Below are 5,414 nucleotides of genomic sequence, written 5' to 3'. Positions count from 1 at the left end.
CCGCCAACTCCGCCGCCGGCCGTCGCGCCTCCCGAGGCCGCCGCCTCCTCGCCCCTCCGGTCGCCTCCTCCTCCACCTAGCGTCACCCGCCGCCGGTGCCAACCTCCGCCGTCGACCGACCTCGCCGGAGCTCCGGCCGGCCCGAGTTCCACGACCCCCGGCCAGATCTGGATCGCCGTGCCCGTAGGTTGACTTTTGCCCCGAGCCCTCTTTTTCTTCTAAGTCCTCAATTTATCTCAGCATGTGTTCTTGTTCGAGATGCGATAACTTTGTGCATGTAGTTCCGATTTGCGCGTGTAATATGCCAAATTGTTCGTCTCGTGATGATCTTCATTTTGTTCAATTGCACAATTTTCATTAGAGGTCATATTGATGCCCAAATCTTCGTTGGAAGAGGGCTAGTTGCTGTTATTCTCTGGTTCTTATCAGAACTTGGAGATTTGTCATTTTTGTATCATTTAATCTGTGCATCTTTTGAGCATGAGCTCTACATGTGTTCTGAAGTATGCCATGCCATCTTTCCAGTGGTGTAGACCATGTATTTTTGTGATCTTTGTGGTGACTAGCACAAGCATGCAAAGTAGGCCCCGTAATATTGCTGATTTCAGGGACTCAGTGATTTCTCTAAGTCCTTGTCTGCTGTAATTTTGTTGCCATGTAAACTTGATGCTACAGAGAGATCCGTGCATATTTGGGAGATGTTCAGTAAGGATGTTTTGTAGCTATAGTTGTAATTGATCCATTACTGCAGCTGTTTGCAATTTTAGAGTACCATAGCATGACTCAATCTTGCTCTACTTTTGCTATAAAATATTTCTGGCAGATTCTTGACATGATTTGCAATCTTGCCAAGCTTATTATAGTTGATCCATACATCCGATGTAATTGTTCTTGCCATGGATAGCTTCATAAACATGCCATCTTGCTGTAGGTATTCTTGGTTTGTCATGCATTGCTCTGTAGTGAGTGCATCAAGCTCACAAAGAGGCCTACATATTAATATTTCTGCCATGCTCTGTTTTCTGCTAAGTCTGAAACCTGATAACGAAACTTGCTATGTTTACATGCTTGCCATCATATCTTCTGGTCCTTTTTGTCTTATGGTCAGTAAGGGACTTTTGTCATGTGAATTTAGTAGAACACTACCATGCCTTTTTTTGCTATGTTAAGTTCCTGTAGCATGTTGATTACGTGCTCTGAACATTGCTACCTGATGCTGTTTTCTGCCATGTCCAGTTTTTCACTAAGTCTGTGAACCTGTAATCTTTTGCACTTTTGCCATGCTTGTTTGAGCTTGATATGTTGTGAACTAGCCGTAGCTCAGTGTTCATCTTTTGTCTAGCATCTCCTGTAGATTACTTCCATGTGCTTTGTTGCTATGTTGGGGTGCTGTAGCATTGCTACTTGTTGCATTTTAGGTGCTATCTTGCTGTTTATCGCAGTTTAGTGTCATTCTTGTTTTGCTCGCCATTTGCAAACCGTGCATCCGATTCCGGTGATCTTTATATCGATTTCGACCGAAATCATCTAATCTTTCCAGTGGCATGCTTGGTTTGCCAAGTTACTGCCATGTTCATCATTTTCCTTCCGGAGCACGCATACGCATTGCATATCATATCTTGCAGATCATACATGTTTTGCATCATATTGCTTGCGCATTTCTCGTTGTTGATTGTGGTTCCTTTGTTTGTGTTCTTGTCTTGGGTAGAGCCGGGAGACGAGTTCGTGAACGAGGAACCTGTCGAGTACGCTTACGAGGATCAAGTTTTCGACAACTCTGAGAATCTTGCAGGCAAGATGACCACCCCTCGAAATCAATTCTATCTTTGCTATGCTAGTTGTTCGCTCTATTGCCATGCTCCGCTACCTATCACTTGCTATATCATGTCTCCTATTTTAGCCATGTCAGCCCCTAACCATCCTTTCCTAGCAAACCGTTGTTTGGCTATGTTACCGCTTTTGCTCAGCCCCTCTTATAGCGTTGCTAGTTGCAGGTGAAGTTGAAGTTTGTTCCATGTCGGAACATGGATATGTTGGGATATCACAATATCTCTTATTTAATTAATGCATCTATATATTTTGGTAAAGGGTGGAAGGCTCGGCCTTATGCCTGGTGTTTTGTTCCACTCTTGCCGCCCTAGTTACTGTTATACCGGGATTATGTTCCTTGAGTTTGCGTTCCTTACGCGGTCGGGTGATTTATGGGACCCCCTTGACAGTTCGCCTTGAATAAAACTCCTCCAGCAAGGCCCAACCTTGGTTTTACCATTTGCGACCTATACCTTTTTCCCTGGTTTTCTAGAGCCCGAGGGTCATCTTTATTTTAAACCCCGGGCCAGTGTTCCTCTCAGTGCTGATCCAAACTAGAGCCACTTGCAGCGCCACCTTGGGGAAACTCGAGGATTGGTTTTAGCTGTACGTAGTGTTCATCCGGTGTGCCCTGAGAATGAGATATGTGCAGCTCCTATCGGGATTTGTCGGCACATTCGAGCGGCTTTGCTGGTCTTGTTTTACCATTGTCGAGATGTCTTGTAAACCGGGATTCCGAGACTGATCGGGTCTTTCCGGGAGAAGGTTTATCCTTCGTTGACCGTGAGAGCTTATGATGGGCTAAGTTGGGACACCCCTGCAGGGTAATATCTTTCGAAAGCCGTGCCCGCGGTTATGAGGCAGATGGGAATTTGTTAATGTCCGGTTATAGATAACTTGTCACTTGACCCAATTAAAATACACCAAGTGCGCGTGTAGCCGTGATGGTCTCTTCTCGGCGGAGTCCGGGAAGTGAACACGGTCTGTGTTATGTATGCGTAAGTAGGTGTTCAGGACCTCTTCTTGGTCATTGCTAGATGACGTCCGTTCCTTTGCTTCTCTTCTCGCTCTCATTTGCGCAAGTTAGCCACCATATATGCTTTTGCCGCTGCAGCTTCACCTCTTGCACCCTTCTTGTCCTATAAGCTTAAATAGTCTTGATCTCGCGGGTGTGAGATTGCTGAGTCCCCGTGACTCACAGATACTTCCAACAACAGTTGCAGGTGCCGACGATGCCAGTGCAGACGATGGCGTCGATCTCAAGTGGGAGTTCGACGAGGAACGTGGTCGTTACTATGTGTCTTTTCCTAATGATCAGTAGTAGAGCCCAGTTGGGACGATCGGGGATCTAGCATTTGGGGTTGTCTTATTTTCATCTGGATTTTGGCCGTAGTCGGTCTATATGATTGTATTTTGGATGATGTATGAATGATATTTATGTATTGTGTGAAGTGGCGATTGTAAGCCAACTCTTTATCCCATTCTTGTTCATTACATGGGATTGTGTAAAGATGACCCTTCTTGCGACAAAACCACTATGCGGTTATGCCTCTAAGTCGTGCCTCGACACGTGGGAGATATAGCCGCATCGTGGGCGTTACATAGTGTTATGCCTCTCTCTTTATACCGTAGACTTGATTTGAATAAGTTGACACCTACTGAAATATCTTTGCAAATGGCTGATAAATCAACTGCTATACCTGTCGGTATTTGTGAGGATGTGCCTGTTGTGGTTGCAAACGTTACTATTTTAACGGACTTCGTTATTCTTGATATTCCCGAGGACGATAGTATGTCTATTATTCTTGGAAGACCTTTTTTGAATACTGCAGGGGCTGTTATTGATTGCAACAAAGGCAATGTCACTTTTCATGTCAATGGTAATGAGCATACGGTACACTTTCCGAGGAAACAACCTCAAGTTCATAGTATCAACTCTATTGGAAAAATTCCATCGATTATTTTTGGAGGTTTTGAATTTCTCTTCCTATTGTCAAGAAGAAATATGATATTCTTATTATTGGGGATGTGCATATCCCCGTTGAGGTAACATAGTGTTATTCGAAATTTCTCCGGTTCCATGTTATTCGAAATGAGTTTGTTAACAAGACCTGATCAACCTTGTTAGTGGATTCCTTTTGATGAGCATGAGATGGATGAAACTAGAAGGCACAACCTTCTGTACCGTCTCTCTACTTTCTGTTGTTTAGTTGAAATAAAGTAAAAATAGTATTTTTCTGCCTGTTTTCTGATTTATCCGTGCAATATAAAAATACCCCGAAAATAAAAGTTCTCCAAATGCCCTGAAATTAAAATATGATTTTTTTCTGGAATATTTGAGAATATCTGGCAGTGAGAACACAGCAGGGGGAGCAAGCACTTGGCCACGAGGGTCCAGGGTGCGCCCACCCCTACAGGGCGCGCCCCCTGCCTCGTGGGCCCACGGTGGCTCCCCTCCACTTATTCCTGCACCCACACACTTCTTCTTCCTCCCAAAAAAATCACCATCCAGCTCAAGCACGAGTTCTAGCTCATTTTGCTGCGATTTTTGATCTCCTTGCTCAAAGCACCTCTCACAAAACTGCTTTGGGAGATTGTTCCTTGGTATGTGACTCCTTCATTGGTCCAATTAGTTTTTGTTCTAGTGCTTTATTCATTGCAAATTTGTGCTGCCTAGGTGACCATGTTCTTGAGCTTGCATGTCAAATTTATATGGTTCCAAGTAGTTCTAAACTTCTAATGCATGATATAGTCTCTAGGCACTTGTGGGAGTAGTTGCTATCAATTTTGTTGAGCTTGGTTTACTTTTATTGGAAGTTACTAAAAATTTCAGAAATTTTTCAGAGGAAGAAATATGCTTAGGAAAATGTACCAAGGTGGTTCTTCAAGGAAGCAAGGACCCAGGCTTGCAATGCGTGATGCTGACGATGAGCCACCAAGGAACGCTCCAGTGCGGCCTTGTGAATGGCCTTCAGAGGACTTTATGGATCGAGCGGGAATCAAGGAAGAATTTAACGCATATTCGCGTAACGCTGGTCTTGTGAGCTTCGAAGAGGAAAAATGCCACCAGTACCACTATCTCACTAGTTCCTTTGTGAGGAGGTTTGAATTTTCATCTTCATGCAATTCTCAAACTGTCCTGTTTGATCTTTATGAAAAATCTTATACGATGGACTTAGAGGATTTTACCACTGCTTGCAAACTTCCACAACGGGGTAGTGCTAGTGAACCTCGCAAATATGAATTTAGAGAATTTCTTGCTAGTATAACTGTGGGGGAATCTAGAGATATAGCACAAGCTACCATAGGGAGCATTCATTTTCCTGCTATACATTATTTTGCTCTCTTCATAGGTAGGTGCATAAATGGTAAAGATGAAGCATGTCATATGTGTGTCCCTGACCTCAGTGTTCTTAGGAGTGCTGTGTTAGGAGACAAATCTTATAATTTGGGAGCCATTGTTGCACGTAGGTTGCATCATAATAGATTTAATGGAGATTTCTTTGGTGGAATTTATGCAACCGGCTTAGCTGATTTTCTTGGTGTAACCATACGTGATGATGATATTGAATTGCCTCCTACTTATCTAGACTTTAATGCTATGG

Source organism: Triticum aestivum, chromosome 1D (genome assembly GCF_018294505.1).
Source record: "Triticum aestivum cultivar Chinese Spring chromosome 1D, IWGSC CS RefSeq v2.1, whole genome shotgun sequence".
NCBI classification, from domain to species: Eukaryota; Viridiplantae; Streptophyta; class Magnoliopsida; order Poales; family Poaceae; genus Triticum; species Triticum aestivum.
The sequence above is the reverse complement of the archived record's forward strand: the minus strand, read 5'-3'. Positions refer to the sequence as shown.